This window comes from Centrocercus urophasianus, unplaced genomic scaffold, assembly GCF_019232065.1.
Source record: "Centrocercus urophasianus isolate 14NV4802_14NV808 unplaced genomic scaffold, USGS_Curo_1.0 seq_3, whole genome shotgun sequence".
Lineage (NCBI taxonomy): Eukaryota > Metazoa > Chordata > Aves > Galliformes > Phasianidae > Centrocercus > Centrocercus urophasianus.
This window is the reverse complement of record NW_024884866.1, coordinates 3,222,844-3,236,646: the sequence shown is the minus strand read 5'-3', so window position 1 is coordinate 3,236,646 and position 13,803 is coordinate 3,222,844.

Here is a 13,803-nt window from a genome sequence, read left to right as displayed (position 1 = left end):
GGCACAAAGGGGCACAAAGGGGCACAAAGGGGCACAAAGGGGCACAAAGGGGCACAAAGGGGCACAAAGGGGCACAAAGGGGCACAAAGGGGCACAAAGGGGCACAAAAGAACGTCAGGGTGACTCAGGAAAGAATTGTAACTGTCTATCGAGCCTAAAAAACTTTGAAGCAGCCATGTCTTGGAATGGGTAAAGCCACTGCAACACCGCTTGCTGCAGGCTGATGTACAGGGCGAGTGGGCACTGGAAGCTCTCAGACTGTCAAAGAAATCCTATGCTTTGGAAAAGATAGCAAGTCTCTCTACATGGGTTTTGCACGGTCCTTATCCCGCTTCCCACTTTGTATACAAATGCCAATTGCGAGTTTCTGATCTTGCCTACCTCCCAAGTTGACATGAGGTTCTTTCCGGAATGAAACACTGGATTCCTACTTGTAGCTGAAACTAGTCAGAACCAGGACTTGAATACGAGGACTAAAGCTGCTGAGAACTCCAAACAATCATTTTTACCTACCTCAGGATTGCCATCCCAGTTAAAAAGGTATCCTTCACTTTTTCTCTTTTTGAAGTGTATCTCCACACACTAAGGAGAACATCCTTTAGATCCAGCTTAGCTCTTGGTTCACACCTTGTCCGATTGGTAAAAGTGTGGAACCTTGGATTCTTCTCACTTCCATCTGCAAAGATTACTCCTTCCCTAGAAAAGAATGAACTGCCTCATTGAGGTCCGGAGTTAGAACAGTAAAGAATAAAAATGCTACCTGGCTGCTGACAGCCACCAGAAATCGTGGGAAAAGGTTAGGTTTTGCTTACAATTGCTGAAGAAAAAGATTTAGCGCTGCTCCATAGCTTTCAGCACGTTCTTTGCCTAAAAATTTTTCCAAGAGATCGAAGGTTCTTAATAATCACTTTTCTCCAACCCATCTGAAAAATTCATGGATTCACAGGGTCGTCATCTTTTATAATCTTTAAGGTCCTATGCGGGTATTACAAGCTGCATATTATTTTTTTTAACAGAGCTATCTTAGACGTTTGGGATTAAAAGCTGTTCTTCAGTTATCTTGATAGGCACATATATATATATATATATATATATACATATATATTTTTTTTAATTAATGGAAATTGTTACCTCTTTTAATAGAGAGGCTCTTTAAGCCCTGCCCTAACCCACCACCACCAAACAGGAAGGAAGAAACCGCCGCGGACATATGTGCAACTGACAGGACTCACGTGTGTTTGCCAGACGGTGTTGCTGTTTTTGTAAGCAATTTGTCATCCGTACTGAGGATCTGTTTAGTGTCTACCACCCAAAAACACATCGTGTAACGTGGCGCTTTGCTCATCAGGTTCCCATACAGATACTGTACCTATCCTGCTTAACCGCTGGGACTCCGTCGGGTCCCACTGTCATCTGGCACCTGTACGAGTGCCTTCCCCGTTAAACTATAAAAAACAATTTCAGGATGCGTTTTGCTGTGACTTAAACACAATATAAAAGAACAAATTCAATGGACCAAATTTCCATTTTTGATCAATAGATTTCATGAACAGAATGCAAACATACCTCAGGGCTTCCAGATGCTTTCTTGCCTCTGAAGGCCCCGCTGCTTCCTTTTGCATAAAAAATAAAAGCGCTGTGACTCCAGCAGCTGTATGACACCAAATCTTCCTCGCTCACGGGTGAACTGCTAAAACCGGCAGGACTCTGTGTGAGCAGCAATCAGCTGTCACATTTGCCAAGTTGCAGAAATGGGCTGCGCTTTTCCAGACTTCACCTTAGGAAGGATCAGCCTAGCGTAGTTTGAAACTCGTGTCGAGATGTTGGCTTTCGTTTGTGCCACATGCAGCCTGTTTCTAATGTGTCCTCAGCCTCTTTTCTGCCCAAAATACTTGGCTGCCTAATTACTACGCAATTTTATTTTAGGGAACGTGGTGGAATTAAAAAGTTCTTTAGTAGAAGGTGTCATTTTGTTATGCATTTAGACAGGAGAGATTTCAGTATAAAGGAGAGGGGATCGTGAGATAAAGGGGGCTTAAACAAATGGAAGAGTTAGTATTAAATAATTCAACTTGAAAAGAACAAAGATATTCAGACCGAACAAGATAAAGAGAAATGTTAATTATAAATAGGAAAGCTGAAGAGAAAAAGTGGAAATATACGGAAAACAGTTTACGACACATTTACATTTCTCACGGGCACTTAGTCACGGCAGCTCAGCTTTTCACAACAGCCACGAGAGACGGCTCTGCTGATCCCATTAGCTGCTTTCGCTCGTGGAAATGGAACTCGCAACGATTACTCTGTCCTGGTCTGGGTGCTTGCGCTTTTATCGGTAAGGAATCTTTTGCTTGTTGCTGCTGAAAATGATACACAGTGAGTGCCTACCTATTGCCAGTGCAGGACGGACTGCCGTGAGCACGAAGCTGCAGTAAGAACGATGTGAAAGTTCAACTTAGAACAGCGCTTAATGGGACTTAAACGCATAAATAGGCATGCTTTTCTAAATAAAAACTAGTAAACTATAAAAGCTCCTTATTTCTACAACTGTATGACTTCTCAACCCTCCCTCCCTTCCGAAGCCATACATGTATAACGCTTTTTGTCTAGGGTTCGCTATTCAGATGATGTTTAGCATATATAACATAAATAATTGTTGCAGTAAATCAAACGGCATGACCAAGCTGTGTTTGAAACCCCTCATCGGCTTCTTTAACTGCAATTTTCAGAACAAAATTGTCAATTTACGTTCATTGCTAGTGTGAAACCTAAGAAATGAAACAAAAAAAAAAAAAAGTAAACATAGCTTCTCTGTATTTTTTCACAGTTAGCAATAATTGCATTAAACTTGCCAAACAAGACACTTGAGACTGAGCTCTGCAGCACTTCTGTACCTTCTTCTCCTTGAACTTCCCTCAGTTACTTTTTAGTATTGCAGTAATACAGAACCTCCTGAAACACGAGCAGTTTCGGCATAAAAACCTTTACTATCTTTACATAGGAAAGAAGCAGATGATCTGTTTCTGGGTGTGTGCACATGTGTGCCGATGCCAGCTTTTTACTACAGTAACAGTGCAATTAGCCGCTCCCAGAGTGGGCAGAGCATACGAGTGACCGGAAGAGAGAGCGATCATCCCAGCCTGCAGTACTTGTCACAAAGGTCAGGTTTGGAAAGAGCAACCCTCAGAGAAACCACAAACGCGGGGGACAGCTGCTAGAGGAGCAGTTTGAATTAAAGTTGCTGAAAAGAGGCTTTTAGAAATTTAAGGCTTATTCTCGGTGAACAAACGTCCATGAGGAGGGCTCGTCCATGAGGTAGGCCAGCCCGTGCCCCAAATTTTCAGATGGAGCCAATTTGGATTGTGCCCATCCCTCCGGATTTTAGCAGGTTCAAAGAGTTAAATGGTTGAGATTAGTGGGACAGATTCCCTAGTTTCCCCGAGAGAAGATGTCATGGAGTCTCCTTAGTTTTTCCCAGATCTGCCGGTCTGACTTCAGACTATGGCACCTGTTCCTTCGTGTTTCTTTGATCCGTGCTTGTCACTGCCGTACCCTGTCTAGCCCTCCATTGGCCCGGATAAGAGCCAAGTGCAGGGCTGTGCTGAGCTCTGATCACAACCACTTCGGCTATTTGAGAAAATAAAGTCTCAAGACCAATGTGATGTACAATAAAAAAATACAGGTATAGCCACATCCTTTGTGCTTAGCAAATTCACTTCTGTTGACCTACTTTGAACGTCAAATCACATTGGCAAACTACAGATTGACCGTTCGCTCCTTGCCAACCACCGAGGATTTCCCTCTGCAGGACAGAAACCAATAACTTTATAATAGATTTGAAGGTATAGATTAACAAAAGAGTGTTTTGCCTGCCTTCCTCTTAATCAAGAGAGCTGTTCCAAGTGCCGGGAAATACAGGAGCTTGTGGTAATCTGCCCTGATCGTGCAGCTATTTCCCCACACCAAAGTAAATTCAACAAGGACTGTGAGAAAAAGAAAAAAAAAAAAAAAAGTCTGATAAGCACCCCCACAGGAAGATCTGTACATGTGCCACGTCAGTCCTGAGAGCCTTTGTTCCCTCTCATCCCTGTGGCACCAGGCTCCTCTGAGGTGGTGCAGCTGAGAAACTCCTTCCTTTTTTTCTACACTTTTGCGTATACCAAGGTGGAGAACTCTGACTGCAAGGCTTTTTCACACCGTCAGCTGTGCAAGCATAAACCCAAACGCGCTTGCCCTGCAAACAAGCAACTGCGGTACGTGCGCGAAGAAAGGGCCTCGCTTTAGTGGAGCGTCCATTAGAGCCAAGCGGATTCATACCGCTGAAAATTCAGACTCCAGTACACATGAGGACAACTGGGCACAAGCTGTCAGGTGTTTGCCCCTTGGCAGCGCACCGAAGCGAATCAAAACCCTAACTCCTCTGCCGCTTCCAGCAGACATCATCACCAGCCCTGTCATAGACATACACGAGAGACCGCCTGGATGTACCAGACCAGGATGATCCAGGGGGATCAGGTCCGCTCCTGCATCTCCCTTGAAAGTTTCCGACTTAAGCGGAAAACTTATCTCAAATAGAAGAGCAGGTTAAAAAAAAAACAAGCAGCAAGTGGAATCAGGAAGAGAAATTAATACGCTAATTAACGAGGATAAAAATATAAACAGAAAGGAGGAGATTCTTTACAAATTATTTAATAACAAACCAGCTTCTGTGCAGACACTGTATGTGCCAATACAACAACAACAAAAAAATCACAATGCTGACAACCCTTCATCCCACAATCTGCGGCATTAATAAAGGATGAAGCGTTAAAAAACTGGGACACTTTGTGCCTATAACAATACCACATAAGGACAAGGGAATCAAGCTGAAACAAAACAAAGGACATGATGGTGTGTTGCTGGCAAATAATTATATAAATGAAGAACAAAACCTCAGAAACAAATACGGTATGCCCCTCCAGTCATCAAACGGAACAAAAACATGACTGCCTCTTCTTCTTCTTAACCGCAATCAGATCCAGATTCAAAAGTCAGCAGTGTGTGATGAAAGTCTTGGGTGCAGTCATTATTCCAGCAGCGTCCAGCCCGAGATGCTGAATTAAACAAAGACAGAGGGGAGATGGGATGGAAGTGGAGACTTCAGGTAAAGTTGAGGCAGAGTTTTAGGGAACACCGAAGACACAACCTGAAGGGAAAGCCTTTTAAATCTCTAATTCCTGCTGGGTTTCAACATCGCGGTCAGATTTCACGAAGGTTTCGGAGCAGCATCCCTGCTGCTGGCCATCTATGAAGCTTGTGCCACGCAAGTCATCCAAGGGGAATTTCAAGTTGCTCTTCAAATGCCTCTCATCCAAGCTCCCCGGTTTTGTATCACTCGAGCAGCTTAAATGCCAAAGCCTCGTGCTGTAGCAACACGGGAAGGGACTCTTCTTTCTAAGTGCAAGCAAGTCATAAAAGACATAAAAGAAATTAGAAACGAGAAGAGCAGATCAACGCAGGGAGGGATCCTCTTGTTATGTAGGGTGGGCTGAAAAATTGAACCCTGAGGAGGCTGTATTAGGTAGGCCCTCCGTTTCTTTTATAGAACGTGCATTAAGAGGAGTTCTGCCTTGATCCCTTCAGGAAGCGGGAGAGTTACAACAGTGCTTTTTCCCTGGGAGCATTTCTAAGCTTTCCTCACAGGAAGCTTTCCTTGTGAATTCTCAAGTAGATCAAATGTAAAGGCAAATCCCAAGCCAGAATTAATTGGCACTTTTTTTTTTTCTTTCTCCAGGAGAAGGAGGGATATCAAATTCCTTCTGTGCAGATGAACTCACGCCGTTCTTGCAAACTCATATTTGAGGAACCTGTACCTGACTTTGGAAGAAAGTGCAAGAATGCAAGCACTAAGCCTGAAGCAAAACACACCTTCCTGGTTTTGCCGCTCCGCTCTGCTATTCAGATGCTTTCCAGACTGTTGCCCGCAACCCCCATTTACTCCAGAATTTTCCTGCGGCCTCAGCTTCCTTCGGCTTTGTTGTAGTTGTGGGTGCGGTGTCACAGAGCAAGCTGTGCCTGGCGTTAAGCTGTCCCTATACCCCTGCATACTCAGAGCCAGATGATCAACGATGTAACGAACCTCCCTGTTCTAGAAGTCAAGAGTAACACCTCACTTGGAAGCACTCAGCACATTTAGCCCCGAGTTCGTCAACACCTCGTTCTCATCTTACATTACTCTGTGAAAGAAAGTGAAAGTGTTCCTCCCGTGGCCGACCACCACCCCCTCATGCCACGATTATGCTCTGATAAAGGGACTTCTTGTAAGAACGGAGAGTGGGGAAGGGGGAAAGAAAAAAAAAAAAACAAAAACATTGCAGCACATCCACTGTGTAAGTACCAGCAATTACTTATCCAGACAGGTATTCACTTCTCATCTGCCATCCAGCAGCTATCTATGCATATATAGCAAGCTTCGTCTGAGTCACACAGTAATAATCACTGCTTATATACAAGATCCCTTGTGTACTGTATATTAATGTCTGGCTGGTAATTTAATGGCACCTCTAGGCATAAACAAAAGTTTATTAAAACAGTAAGTAAAATGTTCCCGAAGACTGGCCTGCGTTTCTAATTTTCTACTCGGCATTCCAAAATACAGAGCAGCCTTGTTAAGCAAAGAAAAGGCTACTGAGTTAACACCGAGTAGCAGCATTTTGCACAAGTTAGACGCAGCATGGCCCAGAGCGATAACGTACTTCATTTATATTAACAACCCTTTCTTTCCTTATCATCTTAAACAACCGCCACCAAACAAAAACTTGGATTACTAGAAAACATGCGCAACGCAAGAAAGAAGCAGCAAGTCGATTACTGCACAGAACCCAGGCACTTGGCAGTCCTCGGCCAGGCGGCTGAGGCCTGGAGTCCCCGCCAGCATCTGGCAGTGCCCTCTGTAGTTAAGAGCAGGCTGCGCTTGGAGCGTGGTATGCGAACACACTGCAGAGCCTTCTGCACGCACACGTCCTCTTTCACACGAGATGCGCCTGCCACAAAATTCGTTGTTTCAAAGACCAGAAAGTTTTGGGCTTTGTTAATGATGAAAGCTTGAGCTCAATAAAAGGCACATATCACGCGCTTCATTTTTACTGCACGATGACAAGCTAATCTGAAACTGCTCGTGCTAAGGGCTACAGCACTGCTCTGCTCCCAGATGCTGACACGTCCCATTCGCACACCGAAACACCGCGCACTGGTGCTCCATCTCCCTGAACGCTTCGCTTTCTACAGGCCTCAGCCGCCTGGCCAAGGACTGCCAAGTTCTTGCAAGGAATCTCAAACACTCAAGCAACACAGAAGGCAGCCAGATGTGCTCCCATGCCCTTCACCTACAGGACCAGGGCACATACAGATGTTGCCAAGTCATTGCTTAGAACCCTGAAGCATTTGGCATAACCTAGATCACTCGCCTGCTTCTCAAACCAAGTCACACAGGCATCTGAGAAGTTTCTTGCAAACAGCACCAGAGTAAGAGAGACACTGGAGGTACTGCAGAGGAAAATCTCCTATATAAGTCATTTAACACCTGTGTAGTATAGAAATCTGCTTTTTTGTTGTTGATGGTGCACTCCTCTGCATTGAGCACAAACCCGCTTTTTATCTTTAGAACACAATATCCTCATTCTTGAGAAATCGTAATGAAAACATTTGCTACTGCCCCACTAGCTATAACCTGCACAGCTCGGCGTCCCAGTTTATTTGTAATGCTTTAACTCGTAACAAATAGATTCTTGCACCTTTCTCTAACTTCTTAAAGATTAGATGTCGAAGCACACAACACTATGTGTAGCAATATAAGGCGCAGACACGTACCTGGTTTCTTCTGTTTGTCATAAACTGCTGGCGCCTCTCGTGCAAAAGGAGGCAGAAGGCCAGATGCCAGCGATCGTCATAGCCCAGGTGCACGTTCTCCGGTATTTCACACTTCCCATTAAAGACCAGGCAATATATTAATCTTCGTTAAAACGGCTGGCTGATATTGACCTAAGATAAAACAACACCACAAAACGTTCAGGCACGATGGAGAACTTGTACGAATAGGAGGTGGCAGGATCTAGCCCAGAAAAGAACGCAAGGCAAATTCATGCTGCTGTTAGTGGCGTCAGACTCGCCATGGCAGCGCGTCCCCCAAATCCTCTAAGAGATCAAGCAGCCTTCTGTGCAGGAGCAGAATTGGCATTCAAACTGTTCCTTCGTGAAGGATATTGAGCTCTACTTTCTAGGTCTTATATCTCCTACAGAGGAGGACGGCTGCTTAGGACCCTCACCCTTCAAGGGGAGTCTTCCTGACCGCTTTAGTCTCCGTAGCACGATTTAATGCCACAGCTCCACGCTACGCTTGGACGCATTTTTAAGGTGCTGTGGCTTACCCTAACTTAGAAGACCTATGACCTTAAATCGAGTGCGACAGCCTCATATGAATAGCAGATATACAAACCGTGCCGTGGCAGCAACCCACTGGCTGCTTCTTTTCTGTTCCTGAAGTGAAGAAGAACGATGTTGGTCAGAGCCTGGAAGCTTTGCATATTCATACTTACCACAGTGGTTAAATGTTTGAAAATTCAGGTAATGAGCAGGCAATACTCCTGCTGCCTTTGTACTGCTTGGGGGTTTGCTATTCTCATAATATCTCTACAGAAACCATTCTATCAGGTCAGGGTTTTTTTTCCCCTCAAATTGAATTAACACTTGTACATTGAAGTTTTCAACATCACCCATAAGATTTTTCTACTTGTCAAAAGAATCTGCACGGTCTCTAACCATGAATAAAAATGATTTTAGATATCATCTTCATTTCGAGTTTCACTTCTTGGGATTAATTTAATTGATTGTGCTGGTGGCTTGTTAAGCAGCTGCTGAATAAACAGACTGTTTGTCTTTCTGTGTAAACATATCCTATCCATGATTTTTCTTCTATGTATCTATTGAACTTTTTTTCTGCATGCATCCACAAGAAAAAGACGTTCGTGTTTTATCCTTTCCCGACATAACTCTGAGTAGCCCCATAAATCTCTCCTTCAATACAATTCTCATTTTATGCTGTGCAGACCTAATCTCGATTTGTGTCTATTAAAACCACATTAACCTTGTTTTATGGCTGTATAACAGATCAGTCTAACCTGAGAACTTCAGATGAAATCAAAGGAGGTGGATTTCGCTGGATTTTAAACACGTTTTTCCTTTTCCCACATGATTCTAATGAAGAAAATTGCCAACGCGAATAATATTCATTTAAAAACCAACAAACCCATGGTTGCAAATAATTCTTTCTATACGCTTTTCTTTCTTGCAAGAGTTATTTAGTTTCTTTAAAATCTCTAGACATCCAGATTTTCTTAGCGAGACACATTATGCAAGCAATAACTCACGGACTTAAGTGAGATGAGAAAAGGAGAAGTGATTGGAGACTGCAGCGCTGAAGATAAAGCGGGCAAGAAAAAGTCACTGCTGTAATAAGACACAGGAAACGCAGAGACCCATAAAATCAGTTATCAATAACATTTTAATGCTCAGGTAAGCGCCATCCGTAGCAGTAAACAATAGCGATGCAAATGAAAAAGTAATAAACAGCACATAGCTTTGTTTGAACACTGGGAGTCTACATCAACAAGACCTACGGTACCCACGGCCTCCGCTTTTTCCTCTACGCTTTCCCTCTCTGACCAGTCCATTACACCAGATTTCTGTCGCAACCTATGCAAGTACCAACAGCAGGGGGTGTCAGCAGAGGTCAAGGTAAGAAGGCTCCTGGACTGGTTCATTCGGAGGCCAACAGAAGACCGTGGAAAGAGAAGAATAAGCTTTATTTCACAGGAAACGTTTGGCCACAGGCAGCCACCGTGAGCTTGAACCTAATTGATACTCCCTTTTTCCCCCATCTCTTGATGCACCATTGCTTCTAAAAACCAAGGTGTGCCACAGCAGCCATACAGCTGTGTACCTGCCTAAACACGTGCGGGTGACCAGACTTCAACGTTCCTAAGTGAGCTTGGACTCGGGTCCTCAGAAGGGCTGCAGGGCAGGATAGCCACACATTCTACTTCTCTGCTGCCCAGTGACACGCCAGGTTTGGAAGACAAACCGAAGGTCTCCTTTTAAACGATATATGGCTGAAAATCCTACTTTGAGTAAATAGAATTTGACGTTAGTTAATTTGTCACTAAACTGCTAAAAATTCAGATAAACAACTAAGATGAGACGGTAACCCCACCATTGGCGCAGCTTGCTGAAGGCAGCTATTCATCTAATAGCACACAAACTACTCTGATTTTCTCGTGTCGGTTTATAATTTGGGGGCTATCTTGGGATATCCTATTTTTACTCTTAACGAAGGAACGTACGAATTCTAATCAGTTTGGAAATCTCCAGAGTCCGAAGGGAATTTGCATTTCTGCATAAAGAATGGCTGGATACGGAGGAATAAGATGGGGACGGTTTGGATTTTACAGAAACAGGCGGGATACGCCGTGGTCAGTTGCGCCACAAGATTTAGCCCACTTACCTTTTCCTCCTCTTCTGGAACAAGGCCAGTCATAATTAGGCGTTATAATGAGCAAGTGAGCAAGATGTTTGAATTCACAGCAGAGCGGTGGACTTGTTTTTCCTCACCTTCAGTGGCATATTTCTGCCCTCCTTCTTCATCATTTAGCTGTTTTGTAGTTTGTGTCAAACGAGCCTCGTTCTCCTCGTTACAGACAAAGATCTTTGCTTGTCAAAGTGCTGAGAGAGCTAATTCTCACGGTTCTCACTTGTTACAGAGGCCTCCTGCCAAAGAAGCCATTTGGCTTAAAACACAGCAAACAGCCTCTCCTCCTCTCTCCCACAGCTCACTTCAAGAAGCCTGTTTTCATAAACACTGCATCTTGTCGGCGCTGAACAGCGCAACTTGAAGTTGCCATATCAAATACACTTATGGAAGGCAGCAACAAAGAGATACCTCGACAGACTAATGATGACCTCCCACAAGCAAGGCACTTAGGAGGCTCACTCGCTTCCCTGCTTTGCATCTTAAAAAGTAGCAACTGAGTGATGCACTTGCCAGGCATACCTGTCCTGTTCGTCACAATGGAAATAAAAAATCAGATGCCATTGGCAGTACAAACGGAGATGTCATCGACAAACTGTGAACCAGGCAGCTTGGGGACAAATACAACTTACAGGCAGCTAAGAAATAGCCTCTTAACAAGTCCAAGCGAGCAAGGGAGCTATTCAGAAATAACTAATGCCTATTTTGTAGGTCCCTACAATTCTTAGCGCAAGAAGAGGGGGCAGAAAATGCCTCGTGGCAGTACCTCAGAAGTTCACAGGCATGTTTTCTTGCAGCGAGGTCATCAGGATCATCGCTGCTCAGCCCAAACGCTAAGCAAAGTGAAGGTTCCTCATTGAATTTGATCTGTTCTTACAAGCCCTAAATCTGAGCACAAAGCCCCAGTAGGAAAAGTGAGGAGTGAAGTGTAGGCTCTGTTCAAGTTCACAGGTAAAAAAAAACCACGAAGTCCTGACCTTGAAGAAATCCCACTACCATCTCTGGAAGTAGCAAAGCCCAATACATCTCTGCAGAAGAACCTCTGTGTTTGAATGACGCAGTGTCCCACAGTTACGCACCCCCACTGAACGAACAACTGATGGTTCCTTCTGTCCAGGCAAAAATGCGCCGTTGGACGAAACTGACGCTGACACCCCTTGGGCTCCTCCACAGCCAGGGAATGAGCAAAGACATTCAAAACAGATGCAAATCAGGCTTCGGCTCAGAGATCAGGATTCACGCTTAAAAAAGGAAGACGGTAAGGATCACCCTAAACAGCAAACAGCCACCCTGCATTAACAAGGAACAAAACAAGCAGAATGATGCTGAACCAAGCCATGATTTTAAAACAGCTGTGTTCCCAATACCCAAGGCATTTTTAATAACAAAAAATATATCTGGAAGCCAACGTTAGGAAGATTTTAGGAGGTGTCTGTTAACAAACCAAACTCCAGCACTTTCTTTGGAGCTGATTACAGGGATATGCCCTTGCGGCTTCTCACTGGGGTCTTCCAAAAGTCCAAGCTTTGTTTTTTTTAAGTTATTATTATTATTATTATTATTATTTTAATTTTCCCTGCCTAGATTTCCCCCTACCTTAAAAAGCAGCATAGACCACTACTTACTCATTGCTTCGCTTTATTAAGATGCAGTTCATGTTTTCACCTGCGTTGTATGGTTTGCAACCATAAAATATGGATCTAAGATCCAAAAGATATGAGAGCGTAAGGAGTCTTTCAGACGCGCGTGCTTTTGGAGAAAAACACACCGGGCATGCGAGCAGAGCCGCACTGTTGTCTGTGACCTACAATAGCTTCTCATATAACAAATTGTTTCAGGTGTTATGCTAGAATGAGTAGAGAGCTCTTTCAGCATTTTCATCGCGTTCGGCTAAAATCCCAGGTCTGACAGTGTATCTTGACAAGCGAGTCCACATGAAATATGTTGCTAATTATTTATACACCTCTTCAAAGGCTCGGCGCTTCTACTTGCACTTCTTGCTACTCCTACCTACCCAGGCCCTACAGCTGTTTTTTCCATCACTGAACTGAAACCCCTTAGAGTAACAAGTCCGTAATGGAGGTTCATAAACTCGGCAGTGATTAACAGCATGGGTTAATCAAATGAGTGTAGAACAGACTTTTCCCCCCTTTTCTTTAAAGAGAACTGGCCCCAAGTGTTTTTTCGCTTATTACCACACAGAAATAATTTTGCAATTAACTTTTACTTACTGGTGTCACAGCAGGCTCTGCAGAGCTCCGGCAGAAGCGAGAACCACTGTGCTTGGCAGCCCCTGGGCACGCAGGAGCCATCTCCCTGCAGAGGTGGCCCTACAACACAGCCGTGGGAGTTCAGTGATGGCCAGGCATCGCTGGGCATTACTTGGTTCCTTATGAGAATCAGCGGTGCCAGGCTTGCCCGCAGCCAAACCTGCTATGACAAACCTCCAGCGAGCTCTGCTCAGCAGTTGTGACTGAGTTCAGCTACTTAGGACAAGTGCCCTGCTACCTCTATGGCAGACACCCCGAACTCTCAAAAGCTTGGAGCCAGGAAGACATCGCAACCATAAAACTGTCTTTTAATGGCTCTTTCCTAAACCCTGAGTATACCTTGCTTGTCTGCCACTAACCACGGCACTTCTGTTGAACGCTTTCTGCACGGGGATGTGGAAACAAATCAGCCTGAAATTGCAATGCAATTCAGTTCTGATGAAGAAAAAAAGAGCAGAAAAAATGAGTTTAGTTAAGAACAGGGATACACAATACTTAACTTCTGAGCCAGAAATGAAATGCTTGCCATTTTGTCTCACCCAGTCAGCAGTATTTTCTTGCAACACTCGCTTCTGGAAATAACTATCAGCTGTCAACCGATTCAGTCAGTTTTTCTTGCTGCAATCCTAATCACAGCACACACCCGCTTGTTGCTGTTATTTAGGCAAATCTACAGGTTCTTCTCAGAAGCACATACTTTCTGCTAGCATCCTGCAATGTGATACCACCATCTTTCACCCACTACTGTTCTACACAGATTAGGATAACGTAGGGGTAGGAAAACAAGCTCATTTGCACATAGACTGTGAGTAGACCTTAAGCATGTTCTGAACAGTAAAATTTTGGCATTCTGAAGTAAACATAGACAATTCAGGCCAAAAATTCTTCTCCTTCAGAGAATCTTCTTGCTTGGACACATTTCAGAAACATAGTGTGAAAACAAATAAGTGAGAGAAGACAGACTAAATTTCT